The sequence below is a fragment of the Theropithecus gelada genome, chromosome 7b, assembly GCF_003255815.1.
Source record: "Theropithecus gelada isolate Dixy chromosome 7b, Tgel_1.0, whole genome shotgun sequence".
NCBI classification, from domain to species: domain Eukaryota; kingdom Metazoa; phylum Chordata; class Mammalia; order Primates; family Cercopithecidae; genus Theropithecus; species Theropithecus gelada.
In genome coordinates this window covers 51,395,460-51,414,878 of record NC_037675.1, presented here as the reverse complement: position 1 = coordinate 51,414,878, position 19,419 = coordinate 51,395,460, and the positions used below count along the sequence as shown (strand labels likewise).

The window sequence follows — 19,419 nt, the reverse complement described above, 5'->3', positions numbered from 1 at the left end:
CCTCCACCTCCTGGGTTCAAGCGATTCTCCTGCCTCAGCCTCCTAAGTAGCTGGGATTACAGGTGCCTGCCACCACGCCCGGCTAATTTTTGTATTTTTAGTAGAGAGGGGGTTTCGCCATGTTGGTTAGGCTGGTCTTGAACTCCTGACCTCAGGTGATCCACCTGCTTCAGTTCCCCAAAGTGTTGGGATTACAGGTGTGAGCCACCGTGCCTGGCTTTTTCACCAATCTTGAGAGCTCGTTTGGAGGTTCTGGCAGGGGAGCACAGCTACTCATATACCTTTGACCAAAGAAGACCAGTCCTCCTCTATTGGGGATAGAGCGAGAGCACAGCTTCAGGAGGGAGGCACACAGAGCAGTGACGGAGGAAGGGGACACCTGCCTAGCCAGCCAGACCAGCCCCTCGGGCTGGTTAGAGACACCGAGTGCTAACCCTATCCTCCATAGCTTCTTTCCACACAGTTGACCAGGCTTTGCCCACAGAGGCAGCAATAACGAGGTGGCCTCTACCTCACTGTGGTCCTCCAGATCTCATCCCAGTGCATCTTATCGGGGGCACCTAATGCCTGAGCAGAACTCTGGCTGCAGAGGAATCTGCAAACACAGTTTTGAGTGTTCTTGTTTCTGTCATACAGGAAGGCCCACAGCGGGTGGGAGTGCCAGTCACCACGTCCAGCTCACCAACTCCATTCCTTTCCTTTACAAATGAGAACACTGCGTCATGGGAGGGTTTCATGTGCTCAAGATCACAGAACTGGTTCACAGCCAACAGCCCCAGCTTTCACCCTTCACTGTTTATGCAGTTTGTCCTTGGTGAGTTGGACTTTCATTGACCAAACACCTTAGGAAAACAGGAGCGTACACTGTGAGCTTTTTGTTTTCTCCATGTGACAGAACACACCCCTTCGAAGCCTCCCTTTGGATGCATTATAATCATTGAGTGACTGTGGTGGGCTGAACCGTGTCCTGCCTCCCCTTGCCCAGTTCAAACGTTGAGGTTCGAAGCCCCGGTACCTCAGAGTGTGACTGTGTGGGCAAGTGGGGTCTTTACAGAGGTAACCAAATTAAAATGAGGTCACCAGGGTGGGCCCTAACCCAATAGGAATGTTGTCCTTATAGGAATAGGACACTGGGACACAAACAGTATGGAGGAAGATGATAAAAGGACACTGGAATAAGACGGTCATCTACAAACCTGGCAGAACCAGGGACAGGTCCTTCCCTCACAGCCCTCAGAAGAAACAAACCCAGCCAACACCTGGATCTCAGATTTCTAGCTTCTGAAACTAAAACACACATTTCCATTGTTTAAGCCACCCAGTCGGTGGTGCTTTGCTATGGGCACCCTAGCAAACTAATACAGTAATTAAAATCTGGTAAGAAAAAAGAAACACGTATCCAGGAGACCAAGGTAGCCTCTTTTATAAATTGCTGCGATCAGTGTTTCTGTCCACATTCATTTCTGCAACTGCCTCCCCTCTTGATGTTTCTGGTAAGCAGACTCTGGTATCTTCCCCTAAGAGGGGCTCTCTTTCAGAAGATGCTTCCTGCATCTCGCATAGTTCACAAGCCTCTGGAGTGGCGAATTGGCTGCGGCTTCCAATGGTGATAGCATCACCAGCCCTCACAGAGAGGCAATCTGACCACCTCAGAGCTTTTGCCTCATTGGGCACCCAATGAGGATTGTCTCTCTCTTTTCAACCCTTCCTCTTGGGGAGCTGTGGCCATCTTGCCCTAAATGTATTTTCCCCCATTTTCAGAGGAGGCAAATGTGGCGTGCCAAATGCATTTTTAATGACTGAGATCTGCATTTAAACACATTTTCCATCTTTGCTGGGTCATTACATCTTTAAATCCCTTGATATTTTAATGATTTCTATGGTCAAGCAATGCATAGGTTTGTTCAAGTTATCATTCTCTACACACTTCATTGCTCATAAGATGCTCCAGCAAGAGCCCACCGAAGGCTCATTTAATACATGGCACTGTTCTTGATGTGTCCTTTCTTGGCAGCCCAACCCCTGCACTGGCAATGGTCACAGCAGAGCACATCGCACCAGGCTTCAGGCGTAAAGACAGAGAGTACAGTTCAAATGACCCCTGCAAATCCTTTCAGAAGTTGCCATGTCGGAGACCCTGATACCATTTCTCACTAAGCATAGGATGGGCTCTCTCTCCGGTGTGGAAGCAGAGTGTTGACTCTTCAGTAGAGCCCCAGGGCAGGACTGGCCTGTGTCTAGGGGCCATGTTAGTATTATACAAAGGCTTGCTAGAGCTCACGTACGAGAATGAGGCAGGAACCAACATCTATCGGGAAAATCAGATTCATATCCCCTCACTGTGTGAAATGGGCAGAATTACCTACACTATTTAAATGTTCTCTCTCTCTTTCTCAGTTCAGCCTTACTAAACATATGGCAGTGTACAGCATGGCTGGATATAATATGGCAGACACAGACAGGACTGGACTGTGGTCCAGGATACCCAGGTTTCAAAGTCACAAGCCTTTCAGAGATTGCTAATACAAAGGGACTTAAGAGACGGTAGACTTAAAGCAGGTAGAAGTCATTACCTTCTCTGGGCTTCAGTTTCCTCACCTGTAAGATGCATGCTTTTGAGTAGGATGATCCCAAGGCTCCCTTCTCCACCCACTGACATTTGGTGAGTTCGCAGCAGAGAAAGACTGGCCACCTGGGACAGCCTCAATGACTCAGTGGCCTCCTAGAAAAGCATGAGCCCCCTCCTGTCTCCTCCTGGGAATGTCATAAGACAGAGTTTGGTAAGAGTAAGAACAAAGATGAGAAATGGCTTCTCTAGAGGACGCCTGGAAATCCATTCTGCTGGTCTCTTCAGTTGAGCAGATCTTAATCTAGCACCTGCTAAAGACAGAGTGCTGAGTTCTAACCCCTGGCACTTCAGAGTGTGACTGTGTGGGGAAATGAGGTCTTTACAGAGGTAATCAAATTAAGATGTCAGTAGGGTGGGCCCTAATCCAAGACGACTGTCATCCTTATAGGAAGAGGAAAATGGGACACAGTACAGAGGGAGGACAACAAGAAGACATTTCTTATTGTTTAATAAAACAATCAAACTTAGACCAAGGTTGGAGTTTCACAATGTCGGGGACAGTTCTCAACGGGCTGTGTTTGTGAAGCACTGGAAAAGTAAAGAAGGTATATAAACTGTCCCTGACATTGTGGAACTCCCAGTCTTGGTATAAGTTTGAATGTTTTATTAAAATTGAGAAAACTGAGTGTTTGGTTTTGGTTGGGGGTGAAATCCATTGGGAACAACTCTATGGCATATCAGGGCTTCTTTTTGAATGAATCTCTAGACTTACATCTCTTCGTGGCTGTGGTCATCATTAGTGCTGTTCACCAGATATTTCCAGTTCCCTTTCTACTGAGTAGATAGTAGATCCATTTGTCTTTGAGCCACTAAAATTAGGTGTGGCTATGTGGCTGGCTTTGCTGATGAAATGTGAACAGAAGTCATGGGTTTCGCTTTCAGGCAAAAGCCTGAAGAACCATCACATGCTCTCCCCATGGTTCCTTTTTGGTGCTACAGTACTGAGTAATACTCTAGAGGGCGGAGGCTGGCTAGCCTGTGTCTCTGGATGAGGATGAAGTAGAGTAGAGACCTTGCTGATCCATGAGGGACATGGAAGATGAGCAAGAAATGAGCCTCTGTGAGTTTAAGCCACAGAGATTTACAAAACTCTTTTATCTTGGAAAATTTCAAATACATATGTATATATGCAATATAATATATATGCATACATATAATATCAAACCTATTATACCCATTACTCAGCTTCAACAATGATCGGTGCTCAAATGTCAATGATCAATGCATAAAGCCTCTGCGATTTGGAAATTTTTTGTTGCTACAGCACAACCCAGACAGACCTCCCTAAAACAAGAAGAAAGAATGTGGTTTTATAGAAACACGAGATGAGTGACAAGGAGCTAAAGAGAACGGACACAAAATGCTGAGATTTGATTTCTATGCTGTATTTTTAAAAACGTGTATGCTTTTACTAATTCAGGAGAGCTGAACATCTGCATGAATTAGCTGAAGTCAAAGTTGATTGTCTTAGTCCATTTGGGTTGCTAGGACAGGAATCCACAGACTGGATAGACATTTATTTCCCACAGTTCTGGAGGCTGGGAGGTCTGAGATCAAGGCACTGGCAGAGTTGGTGTCTGGTGAGGGCCTGCTGTCTGGTTCATAGAGAGCGCCTTCTCCCAGAGTCCTCTTGTGGCGGAAGGAGTTTCTTTCATAAGAGCTTTAATCATCTCCATTAAAGGGCTCTTCAGGGCTCTGCCCCCAAGACCGAATCACCTCCCAAAGCCCCACCTCCAAATACCATCACCCTGGGGGCTAGGATTTCCACCTGTGAATTTTACCTAGCATTGCTGAACACTCAGAATGGGCCTGCTCTGTGGACTCCTGTCCTTTCTCTCCACCTAAGGCCACCCCCTCCAGCTCACCCTCCAGCTCTCCTGGTAGCTGGCACCCAGCTTCTCAGGAGCTCCACGATGTGTTTTCTGTGGAGAGAGATGGAAGCCCTGTGGTCTTGCACAGGGACCTACCTCAGCTCTCTGGGCCCAGCTTTTCACATCTGGCCTCATGAAGGATGTGTAGCTGCTGCCGGCTTCAGGGGCAGCTCCAAAGAGTTAGGCCTGCTGAACAGTTAAGTCCTGTTCTCTCCACAGAGCCAGTTTGATGTAGTGCATTTGAAGTCACACGGGGGCCTTGAGGCACATGTTTTGTTATTCCTTAGCTATACTTGTTGCAATGATAGTGGTGTAGCAAAATCTCCCAGCAAAACCTCCACTGGTGGCCGAGCCCACTGAGGACCTGTGTTTGCCAGGTTAACTTTCTCTCTGTGTAGTTCCTAAAGGACTGGAGTGTGTTGCCCAGCTACCCGTGCTTTTCCGCTAGTCTACTGGACTGCCACAGAGCTGGCACTGCTACTGTTATTCTGATTTTGTAGTGTATGTAATTGGGCAATTCTCCCCTCTACTCTTCTTTGTAAAAGTTAATTATTTTTCTACTGAGTTCCTCAAAAAGAAATCCAGTTAGAATTTTGATTAGGATTGCATTAAATGTATAGGTTCATTGTTGATATAATTAGGTCTTTATAAATGTCATCCAAAATAAGTCATCTTACATGAAGTCATCCTACCCAAAATGTGGAATGTATTCTATTTATTCAGATCATTTTATGTTTCCTTATTAGAATTTAAAACATGTTTATAGAAATTTTGTGTATTCTTGGCTATTACCTAGACATATTTTATAATTCTTGCTGCTATTGTAAATGGTATCTTTTAAATAATATTTTCCAGCAGTTACTGTGGGTGGACAGAGATGCTGTTGATTTTTGCAGGTAGATTTTCTGTCTGGTGAATTGCTGAACCTTATGAGTTCTAATTTCTTTTCTTCTTTTTTTTTTTTGAGACAGGTCTTTGTCAGGCTGGATGCAGTGGCGCGATTTTGACTCACTGCAACCTCTGCCTCCTGAGCTCAATTGATCCTCCCACTCAGCCTTTGGAGTGGCTGGGACTACAGGCATGTGCCATGATGTCTGGATAATTTTTTGTAGAGATAGGGTTTTGCCATGTTGCCCAGGCTAGTCTTGAACTCCTGAATTCAAAGCAATCTGCCCATATCAGCCTCCCACAGTGCTGGGATTACAGGCGTGAGCCACTGCACTGGGCCTGAATCTATTTTTTTTCTAAATTGACAGGTTATTTTATTTTTTTACTGCTACAATAAGAAGCACCCTCCCCCAGTCACAGTTAATCTCTGTGATAGGTGGGGGTTGGCACTTAGGGGAAGGGTGACCCACTAGACAGGGGTGGAAAATGCCTGGGTTTTTGTGACACTAACACCTGTGTCCTCCACAGATGGAGCTCACATCGTGGAGCTCGTGAGAAGCTGAGTGCCAGCTGCCACACACATTCAGATATTTGCTGTCGGGCCACGGGCCACGGGCCACGCTGACGGAGAAAAGGTGGCCTAAATTATCTGGTAATGGGGGTGAGAGAGAGAAGGATGTGGCGACGAAAAGGAAGACAGAATAAGGAAAGGAATAGGGACTTCGGGGGACTTTGCCTGGGTTGGAGGTCAGGCTGGGGCCTGGCAGGTATGAAAGACAGAGGGTGATAAAAAGGGCATTAGGTGTCAGAGAGCAGCTGGACCAGAAGACGCACCATCTGACAGCAACACCCAAAGACCTTTGGTCACGTAATGTGGGGACAGGGAGGGAGGAGCTCTGGCACTGGAGATAGACTTGGGCACCCGGCAGTGCCCTCCCACCCCACCCACGCTGACTAGTTCACACAGGCCTTGCCCCATGTCACTGCGCTGCCTTGACACTGACACCCAACACTGCCAGCCAAGGGACTTCTCAGGGTCCAAACTTCCTACATTCCCAGGGCTCCCAGAAATCAGAGCTGAACCCACAAGGCACACAGAGCTGGGTCTCCAAGCTGGCTCCCAAAAAGAAGTGTGTTGAGGGAAACATTCTCAGCAACAGTGAGAATGTTTTCACTGGACCACTGTTTACCTTGTTTAAGGAGAAGCTGTCGCTAAGCATTAAGGTTGCTTTGATTTGGAGACTTCTCTGCACACCAGAGAAACAGTGGCGAAGGGCCGGCCGCCTTCTGCCCTGCAGTGTCTTCCGGGGCTGTTGGAGGCAGGATGTGGCCGCCTGGTTCAACAGCTGTGATTAGTGACCCTGATGGTAGCCGCTGGCTGAGTGATTGTAAAATCAGGAAGTGAGGAGGTTTTTGTGTTCCCTCCTGGCCCCTCCTGCAGGAGCTCTGATGGAAAGGTGAGCGTGCTAAGTGCAGTTGTGCTTTCTGACGTCTGCTCCTGTTTTTGCCCTTTCACTGCTTTTAATCAATTCTGGGTTCAGGCACCCCGAGCCTTGAACGTATGGAATCTGTCCTGGGAGAATCTGTTTGTTTTATAGAGGTGGCGACAGAGGCATCCAGGCAGGTCTATTCATGTGGGAAAGCAGAGAGTTGCCCTGGATCCCACTTCAGGCCAGACCCTTTGTGTCTCCAACGGAGACAGGCCTGGCACTGTCTGTAAGCAACTCTGGAAGAAGCCAGACTTTACCTGTAAACGTATAACAACAACAAAAAAAAGAGTCTATTTTGGAGCAAAGAATCCAGAAAAAGGGCTAATGGCGGATGATAGCGTAAGTCTGGCCCAATGACCCAAATCCTGAGTTTGTGGAGGTGTTTCCAGGGGCTGAACAGCCAGGCCCAGGCTGACCCCAGGAAACCCCCAAAGCCTATGAGTGAGGCCTGCGTTTCGGGGTGTGCTCCTTGTTTCCTGTGCCGGCCTGTCTCCACATGCTGGGTGGTTGTGAAATAACGGCTTGCAGTGACTCAGCTTTATAAATAGGACATTTACAGTGAACATTACAGGAAATTCCCAGAGTCTCCTGCCGGGGCTTATTTTAGGTGTGCAGCTTACACAAGTGAAACCCCAGCCGCCCTCTTCTAGCCTCTGCTCCCCACAGCATCCTTGGGTATCTGATTTGAGGCACTTGCTTCTGCTGTGTGACAGGAAACCACCCCAGGAGGTCTGAGAGCAATGAGGAAAGGAGGCGTCCATCTCCTGCCCCATTCAGACACGCTCCTGGGAGAGAACAGCTCACATCTGGCTCACATTCCCATGTGCCAAGCGCTCTGCTGTGTTACCTCAGTGACTTTCACTGACTCCCAAGGAAGTAATAGGGATGGGGAAACTGGAATTCAAACCCATGTCCAACTCCCTCTGGATCTCGAGAGATTAACCACAGACACAACTTTTCCCGAACACAGAACAAGAAGGCAAAAGAAAGCAGAGGTCCCTGTTTTCAGGGGAGGACGGGAGAAAGGTGCCAGTACCCTGGCCTTTGGTTATATTTCCCTTTCCCTCTTCAGTAACACATTTCTTGGCAGGGCGTCTATTCTGGAAAACCAGACTTGAACTTGGAGTGGCTCAACAGCCGTTGCTGTAGCTAGGTTTGATGGAGAAGCTGAGAGAGCTGCCTGCACCCGAGTAGGAGGCTCTGTCATGGAGGGACTCAGGCCATTGCAGGCTTAGGGCCTCAATGTTGTGCAAATATTTGCCCAACAACTCCCAGTGTGCCTTGGAACAAGCAGCAGGAGCAGCCCTGGCTGAGTCCCTGAAGAGAAATGTGGATGTGATGCCTTTGAATGGCTCCCAGCTTCTACTTCCTCATAATTTGCCAGGATCTCTGTCACCAACGAGCCTGGTTACAAGGAGAGGGGGCTCCGTGCTAGCCTGCCGGGCACAGTGGAACCTTCCGCATTCTCCAGATGAAGCCGGCACACCCATGCCTTCATCAAGCAGCAGGCACTGCCAATGCGTTTTTGAGCTACAGAATTGTATTCCCAGCAATCTGTGAGATTCTCTCCCTAGATCCTCGCAAAGCTTCTGAATTTATCGTGTTCAAAACAGAACATCCAAACTGGCTTGTCTTGTATTCTCTTTCAGTTAAGGCTGCCTTCCCTAGTCCCCCTAGTTAGAAACGATTGGCTCATCCTTTAGCCCTCTGCTGCTCTGCCCTTGCCCCGCCAAGTCTGATTGATTCTCCCTCCTAGCTTTCCCCTCAGTGCCTGGAGTGCATGGGTCTGACCCAGTGGGTGGTTGGCAGGGGTAGGAGTGGGAGTTGGGAGGGGCACATGACCCAAGCTGAGCTCATTAGAGCCCTTCCCCAGGGTTTTTCTAGCTGCAGCAGGCTCTTTTCTCTCTAGATGCTTGCTGGAAGGCTAGGAATCCAGAGAAACCTGTGGCCATGCATCCACAGCCTGGCAAAGCCTGCCTGCAGCAGCAAGGGGACATGGTGCTGCAAGGAGAAGCCGTGATGAGCCGCGGAGAGAGACTTCCTGAGGGGACAGAGCTCCCAGTGCAGCTGTCCCCAAACCAGGTCCACCCCCGCCCCCCATCCATCCTCCACAGGCCACCAGGATTCTTTTCCATGTTCTCCAACTTTTCGTTTTAAAAAAATCCAGCTACAAAGAAGCTGACAGAATAATCCAGTGAATACCTACATACCTTCACCTGCATTCACCAGTTATTAGCATTCATTTTTCCTGTATATTCATGTATGTGTGTTTTTTCTGAACCATTTGAAAATAAGTTGCTGATGTCATGACACTTCTCCTCTACATATTTCTGCATGTATTGCCTTAGAATGCGAACATTTTCCTACACAGTTACAATACCGTGATCACATTCAAGAAATTTAACAGGGCTGGACACTGTGGCTCATGCCTATAATCCCAGCACTTTAGGAGGACAAGGTGGGTGGATCACAAGGTTGGGAGTTCAAGACCAGCCTGGCCAACATGAAACCCCATCTCTACTAAAAATACAAAAAAATCAGCTGGGCATGGTGGTAGGCACCTGTAATCCCAGCTACTTGGGAGGCTGAGGCAGGAGAATCGCTTGAAACTGGAAGGCGGAGGTTGCAGTGAGCCACGATCGCACCACTGCACTCCAGCCTGGTCAATAAGAGTGAAACTCTGTCTAAAAAAAAAAAAAAAAGAAAAATTAACAATAATATAATAATATTATCTAATATTAATATATATCCACATTCAATTTTGCCAAGTGGAATTTATATATGGATATAAGATATTATTATAGTTGTTTTTTTCCCTTTTCAATTCAAGAGCCAATCATGGATAACAAATTGAATTTAGTTGTCATATCGGTTTATTCCCCTGTAATCTAGAATTGTTTTCCTGTCCTTTTTTATATTTCATGACACCAGCTTTTTTTGTATCCTTCAATTTGGATTTGCTTTTTCCTCATGATTAGAGTCATGCTATATATTTTTAAAGAGATAACACTCGATTATTTTCAGTGTATCACATTAAGAGACACACGATGTCAGTTATTGCTGGTATTAAGTTTGATCACCTTGTTAAGGTGGTATATGCCAGATCTCTTCATTGTAAAGGTACTATTTTCCCTTGAAACATGGGAATAATTATATAAATATATATATATATATATATATATATATATATATATATATATATCTGTTCTTGTAAAGTGGAAATTAAATATATGTTCTTATGCTGGTTCTCTTGGCTCCAATTTCCACAGGTCAACATAAAGAAGGCCCAGTTGCACCTGCACACACAGCGGGTTGCGTTAGAGGGGAGGAATGCTGAGCTTAGAGAATCAGCATCTTTTATGATGGGCAATAAGTCTCTGACCTCTTCTGCAGAAGACATTATCTTTCTTACACTAGGCACTAAGCATGCCTGTACTTTGCTCCAGAGGGAGTCTTGTCTTCCAAGCCTATTTGCTATTCAAGTGCCTTTGGAAAGAGATTCCAGAACAGAGGCAGTGAGTGCTCCTGCTCATAAGACACCCACAAATGTGAGAGACCCATGGAGAACAGTCTCCCAACAGATCCTGAAAAGTTATCTTTGTACAACACAATCCAGTCATGTTATGTTGTGGCTGGTGGCCTCCCAATTCCTAGTCTCTGCACCTTCAGTAGTGGACACCCCCACCTCCCCTGACCCACAGCTGTGAGCATGGTTTTCCAGAATTCGGTCTGTGTTTCCCATCTTCTCTCTCAGCAAGGTGTGGCCGTGTGACTAAGTTCTTGGCAAGAAGCTTTAAGTCTAAGTAAGTGTGCACAACTTCTGGAAAATGCCCTTAAATGATAGGGTGCCTTAAAGGATAGGGAGCGTGCCTTTCTCCTCTTTCCTTCTTTGTACAACATAAAGTAGCAACCTCCCTCCTCCAAGGCACTTGCTAATTCTCTCTCTGCCTTGTTTGTTTCCACAGCAGATAACACCATTTGACACAATATTTATTTTGCTTATTTTGCATATTGTCTATCTCTTCTCATTAGAATGTAAACTCCATGAACAGGGCTGGTACTAGCATATTTGTATCTGTTGTTGAAATATTGAAAACTTCTGTACCAGTGGGTGACTGGTCACTGCCCCAAGTCCCTGTGTGCTCCCCATGGCACCTCCCAGCTACCCAGCTGTCTTAGTCTTCTTGGGCTGCCATAATAAAATACCATCGACTGGGTGGCTTCAACAACAGAAATGTATTTTCTCACAGTTCCGGGTCCTAGATCAGCATGCGAATCAATCTGGTTCCTGGTGAGGTTTCTCTTCCTGGCTTGCAGGCAGCTGCCTTTCTGCTAAGTGCTCACATCGGGAGGGAGAGACAGAGCGTGTATGCTCTCTGGTGTTCCTTCTTCTAAAAGACACTAATCCCATCAGGCCGACGACCCCATCCTTCTGATCTCACCTAGCTCATTACCTCCCAAAAAGCCCCATCTCCAAATACCATCGCACTGAGGATTAGGACTTCAACATAAGAATTTTGGGAGAAACACAAACATTCACTCAAGGACAATGAAACACGCCTTGACTCAAATAGTAGGGGGCTCCCAGGACTCCACTTCTGCATGAAGGCCAGTGATGCCCTGATCAGTCAGTATGCTACGCCCCCGACGTGTTCAACAAACACTTCTTGCTTGAACGCATGATAGAGTCTAGGATGGCGCCAAGCCGTTCCATTGTCCATCCCAAACTCAAGAAGAGCTGAAATCAGGTTCTTCAGTGAATAAAACTCAGGGAAATTACCAAGCAGCACTTCTCTGCTATTTTTAAACAAAGGGCTTCTTTCCTCAAACCCTTCCTGTTCCTATCTCTTCCCACCCCGGTGGAAGAGGAAATGACTGAGTGGAAACATAGAAGGGAAATCATTTTATCCCCCTGAGATGAGCCATTGCCAGGCCCTTCCCTATATCAGTTACAGGATCAGCAAGTGCAGGAGAAGCAACACTGCACAGGTGTGAGTGCTGGGACGGGAACACGCAGGCTACCATCAGCTCATAGCCACACACATCTTCTCACTGCACGGTGTGAGTGCCGGGACGGGAACACGCAGGCTACCATCAGCTCATAGCCACACACATCTTCTCACTGCACGGTGTGAGTGCCGGGACAGGAACACATGGGCCACTGTCAGCTCAGAGCCACACACATCTTCTCACTGCATGATGTGAGTGCCGGATGGGGACACGTGGGCCACCAGCCAGTTCAGAGCCACACACATCTCACTGCATAGTGCGAGTGCCGGGATGGGAACACGTGGTCCACTGGCCAGCTCAGAGCCACACACATCTTACTGCACGGTGTGAGTGCTGGGACAGGAACACACGGGCCACCGTCAGCTTAGAGCCATACACATCTTCTCACTGCATGGTGTGAGTGCCGCATGGGAACACGTGCTCCACCGGCCAGCTCAGAGCCACACACATCATCTCGCTGACCTTACCTCTCAGGAGTTCCATTCTGCACCAAGGTGATGGAGCAGTTTAAAAGCATGTATCTGTCACATTTTTAAATGTGCAAACCTGGTGAACCAAGAGATTCCTCGTTCTGGGATCTACCTTTGCACACGCATGCTCAGGGAGGCATTCCTTCCAACAGCAAAAGCAGTTTAAATAATCTAGATGTCTAGCAGTGGGGAAACAGCTAATGGATGTATTGCTAGAGAACACACTATGGGTGGGGAGACCGGATGACTGAGAAGGAGAGAGAAGGAGAGGTTTTGAGGGCTGAGCGCTTGGTGAGCACGGGCTGCCAGCTGTCCCGGCTTTTGGCAGGCTGCTTGCTGCAGACAAGCGGCCGTGGGGACGTCATCACTCAAGAGCATTCTTGCCAGCTTTGCTGATGCCAGTGCATGTGCAGCATGGGAGGAGGTGCAGGCCTGGTTTGACCTAACCATGGGTCTGTCTTTAATCACTATTAAAAGCAGTCATTACTACCCTCTCTGGTGGCACTGGACTACTGAAAGTGTAATGGAAAGAAGTTAAACTAAAAGTAATGTCTTAAACCTATTAATTTAGAATGACCAAAAGGAAAAGAAGCCCACAGGAGAGAACTCTTGCCTTTATTTCCCATTAATTGAGCCAAAGAAAACTCTCTCCTTCAAATGGCTAAGCCGAGCCATTCTTCTAGCTCTCATTGTTCTCTGGTGTTTGCAAAGGGCACTATCTGGCTGCGCAGCTGTGCCAAAGAGCTCTCAGGACAGTCGTTTAACTGAGGACAAACAGCATGGCGGATCCAGCTTTGCTCACAGTGTCTGCAGGGAGTTAATAAGAACTCCAAGAAAAAATAAACCTGGGCCGAGCACCATGGCTCATGCCTGAATTCCCAGCACTTTGGGAGGCCAAGGCAGGTGGATCATTTGAGGTCAGGAGTTTAAGACCAGCCTGGACAACATGGTGAAAACCTGAATCTACTAAAAATACAAAAATTAGCTGAGCATGGTGGTACATGCCTACAATCCCAGCTACTCAGGAGGCTGAGGCAGAATTGCTTGAACCTGGGAGGCACAGGTTGTAGTGAGCCAGGATCCCACCACTGCACTCCAGCCTACACTCCAGAGCGAGACTCTTGTCTCAAAAAAAAAAAAAAAAAAAAAAAAAAAAGAGCCTGGGAAGCTCTGGGTTAAAAGAAGTAAAATACCAGCTGGCCGCAGTGGCTCACGCCTCTAATCCCAGCACTTTGGGAGGCCGAGGCGGATGGATCATGAGGCCAGGAGATCGAGACCATCCTGGTTAACACAGTGAAACCCCGTCTCTACTAAAAATACAAAAAATTAGCTGGGCGTGGTGGTGGGTGCCTGTAGTCCTAGCTACTTGGGAGGCTGAGGCAGGAGAATAGTGTGAACCTGGGAGGTGGAGCTTGCAGTGAGCTGAGATCACGCCACTGCACTCCAGCCTGGGTGACACAGTGAGACTCCGTTTTTTAAAAAAAAAAAAAAAAAGGTAAAATACCTTTCTTTACAATAAAGCCTTAAACATATTAATGTGCAATGCAGATCTTCAAGAAGGATATGGAAAACTGTGTTGGTTTCCTGCTTAACATTCCCCGCCACACGCCTTTGCTGAGAGACCCTCGATTTTGTTGGTTTATAGCACCTGTGTGTCTCACAGGCTCCTCCCCGATCCCAGGAAGAAATGTTCACAGGTCTGAGCCATTTTCCTTCGGTGACTGCTTTAGTTTGGCCATGTGCTGCAGTCCTGCATGTAATGAATGTAAAGACAATCAGCCCTGGGAACCTCTAGGAAGGATTTCTTGACTCTTAAAACATGACACAGGATGAGTACTTGCCTCTTCCTGCCTTAGGACATTGTCATGTGAAGACATGGGCTTGGCACTGCTTCAGTCCTGTTGAAATCATGAGGGAAAAGTCAAGAAAATCTCAGAGAAATGGATCTTGATCTTTGATGCTGTTAAGTTGTGCATTAACCAACCCCGGAATGGCCCTTTGAGTTTGTCACTTTGTAGTTTAGGTCTTAGGATATCCTGTGATGTTCAGCTCATAGCACCCTGAAACCAAGGGGCACATAAAGTACAGACAGTGCCCAACCAATTCATCTGACCACAGAAGGTCCCCCCAGACTAGGGCTCTACTAAGAATGCCTTGGGAAAGGCTGACAGAGTGAGGAAGATGGAGGTGAAGGTCAGATGCTCCAGGCTCTACTCTAGGTTCTAAAAATCACGTGAGCATCTGGGCCTCATTTTCAACTCTCTGAAAAGAATGTGCCAACTAAAACAACAGAAGTCAAGCATCTAATCCTGTGCATGGCGCATGGTAGGTGTGTCACACATAAAGAGCTGTCATTCATCAAAGGGAAGTGGGGAGGAGAGGAGTCATCCAGTTTCCAAGTCTCATTTATGCCCGGGAGATCTTTGTAACTATTCCAAAAATAATATGTGTTCCTTGACCCCATACCCATTTATAGGACTCTCTTGCCTCACTCAGCAGGAAGAAAGAGAAAATAAAGATTCCATAGATGTCCTAGGCAAGCATGCTAACTCCTGGGTCCCTAGTCCCCGCTCTTCTGCTAGAGCGAGCTGGGACCAACTCCCTGGATGGCCAGAGTACTTCTGTGTCTGCTACAGGCTCTGAAACATTCTTCAGTGAGAACGTCCACATGTACCAGAGACCCAGTCTGCCGCAGAGGAGACATCTTCACTCTAGGCACTCGTGGGGATGCCAAGGAGATTGAGTTCCTCCTCGTCCAGAGCTCTGGCTGAGACTCAGAGCAGCAGCCGACAGACAACTGACTAGGGGCTTTGCTCACTTTCTCTCTCTCTCTCTGTCCTCTCTCCTCTCTCCTTTCTGTTTCTCTCGGTTTTGTTTATTGAGGGAAGCATTTAATTTGTAATTATATATTTCATCCCCAGAAAAAGAATCCCAGGGTTTTCTTTCCTGTGTGCTTTTATCATGCTTTCTCATGGTCCATGATGCCAGCTGCAGTCATCAGTTCAACAAAACCAAACTGATGGGATGGAGACTAATCTGCCATTTTTTTTAGGTCTGAGTTGCACAGTAAATCTGGAGATGATCACTGCACATTTATTTAGCCTGCCTGTGAGGGTCACAACAATTTTCTCAGTTCTAGGATCAACAATGATTTCAAATTTTCCAAAGTTACTGAGCTTCATCATCACAATTAAAAACCGGACAATGATATGGGAGCACAGCCTAATAAGAACCTGGTGTTGGCCGGGCACACTGGCTCAAGCCTGTAATCCCAAAAATTTGGGAGGCTGAGACAGGTGGATCACTTGGGGTCAGGAGCCCACTTCAGTCCTTCTGCCTGCCCCACTCTCTGAAAGGAGAAGAGACGCAGCCGCCTAGCAAGATTCTCGGGAGAAAAGCAGACAGGGCTGAAGAAGAACCATGCCACAGAGGCCAGATGAGGCAGGGGGACCGGGCATGTTGGAAACACCTCCTGTGGGGCTGAACGCCAGCAGAGAAGAAAGGGGGCAAAGGTGCCAAGATACGGCATGGGACTGCAAGCACACAAAAGGGATGTTCCAGCCGGGTGCGGTGGCTCAAGCCTGTAATGCCAGCACTTTGGGAGGCTGAGGTGGGTGGATCATGAGGTTAGGAGTTCGAGACCAGCCTGACCAACATGATGAAACCCCATCTCTACTAAAAATACAAAAATTAGCTGGGCATGGTGATGCACGCCTGTAATCCTAGCTATTCAGGAGGCTGAGACAGGAAAATCACTTGAACCCAGGAGGCAGAGGCTGCAGTGAGCCGAGATCATGCCACCGCACTCCATCCTGGGTGACAGAGCAAAACTCCATCTCAAAAAAAAAAAAAAAAAAAAGCGGGGGGGATGTTCCCCAGGCTTTGGGGATAATGGGATTAGAATTATTCTTTAGGCCACTCTTTAAATCTGACAGTTCTCCGGGACTGCACTATGAGATTCCTAACTTTTATTTTTTTTATTTTTTATTTTTGGAGTCTATAAATTTATTGAGTAAAAACAAAATCAATGTCAGATACATTATATTTGATTGGGTTCAAATTTGGCTGATGTCCAAATGCAGCAGAGAAGAACAGAGGGGAGAAAAGGACATGGTGTTGCTGGCAAGGGGACACTGAACAGAACAGTCTTCCTTTCATTATAAAAACGGGCATCACACAGCCGGTGTGAGTCAATTAACCAAGGTAGGGGATTCAATGTTTTACGAGCAGGGAGAAAACCAAAGTAAGCAGAGAATTTTCAAGAGAGGAGAGGGCCCAGAACACTGAGAGTAAAAGCGGCAGCAGTGGCCAGCTGGAGAACAGCGGTTGGATCTGCTGGGTCACTTGGGGAACAGGGTGACCACTTCGTAGCCCTCGGGTGGTGTGACTCGCTCCCAGGCATGCTTCTCACAGTGGATTTGATCCTCCACAAAGAAATGGCCCTTCTGTTTCAGGCTGGTGCCACAGTCAGTGCACACGTAACACTCAGGGTGGCGGTGATGGTCCCGCAGCTTCACACCGACAATTCCAGGGCCACATTTGTCACACATAGGCAACTTCTGAGCATTTCCAATCAACGCAGCCACTTTAGTGACAGGAGCTTCAACACTTCCGAATCCTGAGGGCTTGTTGGGATCCCTTTTTCTTCAGACTCCAGGATTTCCTGCAAAACCGGGAAAAACATGGACTATTTTGGGGGCTCGTTCAACTCCTGTTTCTCCTGATGCATCTCGTAAACTTTAGATTCTGTGTCGATGACACACGGCTGCTTGGAGGCTGAGCATGGTCTAAGGGTCTGCCGTTCGCCTTCACCCCGCTGGCAGCAGTCTTTGACTCCAGGGCGTTGTTGAAGTTGGAGATATTTTCAGAAGAGTAGAGGCCAGCTGGGTTGCTGTACTGGTTTGTGATGACCCTGGCGGCAGTGCTGCGGGCAGGCGAGGTGGTAAAGGGCATAGAACTTCCGTTGTGGGCGCTTCCTATGTGCAGTACCTCCCGGGGTTCAGAGGCTAAATTCATCTTGTATGGATGACACTTCCCTTCCTCCGTCACCAGAGGAGACCAGACTTTATGTTTGGATCTGGCTACAGTGAAAGTCATATTGTCTGTGCAGCCTTTGATTCTGTTCTGAGCTTCCAAGTGCGTCATATTGCGAGAATTTTCCCCATCAATGGTTGTGATTATATCTCTGATACATAAATTAGCTAGAGCCACCTTGCTTCGAGGAGTGACCCGGGAAATGGCGAGAGGCTGCTCGAAGTCCTTGTTGCCCACGAAGCAGAAGCCCCTCGGCCTCGGGCCCTGGAGGAGGATCTGCTGGGTGGCCATGGCACAGCTGTGGTGGGCGACGACCCGCGGGGACAGACAGGCAGGACGTGGCATGGTGTGCAGGGCTCCCCCCGGCAGCTCGAGATTCCTAACTTTTAAATGTTACAAGCTGAAGGGGTGGCCTGCCCCTCCACACCTGTGGGCGTTTCTCGTTAGGTGGAACAAGAGACTTGAGAAAAGAAATGAGACACAAAGACAAAACATAGAGAAAGAAAAAGTGGGCCCAGGGGACCGGCGCTCAGCATACAGAGGACCCACTCCGGCACCGGTCTCTGAGTTCCCTCAGTATTTATTGATCATTATCTTTACCATCTTAGAAAAAGGGAAGTGACAGGATAATAGGATCATCGTAGGGAGAAGGTCAGCAGTAAGACATATGAATGAAGATCTCTGTGACATAAGTTTAAGGAAAAGTGCTGTGCTTTGATACGCATATATAAACATCTTCATAAACCTTTTTAGTGCATAAAGAGCAGCATTGCGCTAGCAAGTCCCACCTTTCGCCCTAAGGCGGTTTTCTCCTTTCTCAGTAAACAGAACATACAATCGGGTTTTACACCGAGATGTTCCATTGCCCAGGGATGGGCAGGAGACAGATGCTTTTCTCTATCTCAACTGCCAAGAGGCCTTCTTTCCTCTTATACTAGTCCTCCTCAGCACAGACCCTTCACGGGTGTCAGGCTGGGGGACGATCAGGTCTTTCCCTTCCCACGAGGCCATATTTCAGACTATCACATGGGGAGAAACCTTGGACAATACCTAGCTTTCCTAGGCAGAGGTCCCTGCGACCTTTGGCAGTGTACGTGTCCCTGAGTACTTGAGATTAAGAGAATGGTGATGACTTTTCACAAGCATACTACCTTCAGGCACTTGTTTAACAAAGCACACCCTGCACAGCCCAAAATCTGTTAAACTTTGAGTCACCACAGCACATGCCTCTTGCAAGGAGAAGGTTGGGGGTAGGGTCACAGATTAACAGCATCTCAAATACAGAACAAAATGGAGTCTCTTGTGTCTACTTCTTTCTATATAGACACAGTAACAGTCTGATCTCTTTCTTTTCCCCACAACAAGCACTGTGATTGTGATGCCCGGTGTCAGTTGGGAGGAATGGGTATTTGATGAGTCAGTGTCAGTCTAGGAGGGCTTCTTGGAAGAGGCGACTATTGAGCCAAGTTATAAGGCTGTGCTTCTTCTTCTCTTATGTGCATAGGAATTACCAAGGCTCTGATTCAGTAGGGCTGGGGTGGGGTCTGCAATTCTGAATTTCTAACAAGATCCCAGGTGGTGCTGATGCTTTGAGTAGCAACATTCCAAAGGATTATCGAGTTACCGGAATAAAAACGGGGCTCGGTCTTTCGAAGAAGACATTCTTGGCACCAGGCAAAATAGAGCAAAGGGGGAAGGTAAGCAGTACCATGAAGAGCAGGGTGTGTGAGGAGGGAGTGGATGAGACAGACCTCGCTTGGGGGGTCCCTGGCCTGAGAAGGGCCTGGTGGAGTGAACGATGGAGTCTGGAGTCGCCTGTGCATGACAGTGTTTCTCAAGGTGGAGCCCAGCTCTATCAGAAGCCCTTGGGCACTGGTTGAGAATGTGCATCACTCCACCCACAGAACTTTGGATTTTTGGAGGTCTGGAGGGGGCTCAGGAATCTGCATTTTTAAGAAGCTTTCAAGGCAATTCAGATGCAAACTAAAGTTTAATAATCTGCTTTGGGCAATTAAAGGTTTTCTGAG

The 19,419-nt window shown here is 47.6% G+C and overlaps 1 pseudogene across 1 annotated transcript; it reads right to left on the bottom strand.

The window, feature by feature from the left end:
* Positions 1-16,324: 16,324 nt before the first annotated feature.
* Positions 16,325-17,757, bottom strand: LOC112628623 (annotated as a pseudogene). Its single transcript, XR_003120452.1, has one exon. The product of XR_003120452.1 is annotated as a PDZ and LIM domain protein 1 pseudogene (transcript).
* Positions 17,758-19,419: the final 1,662 nt, after the last annotated feature.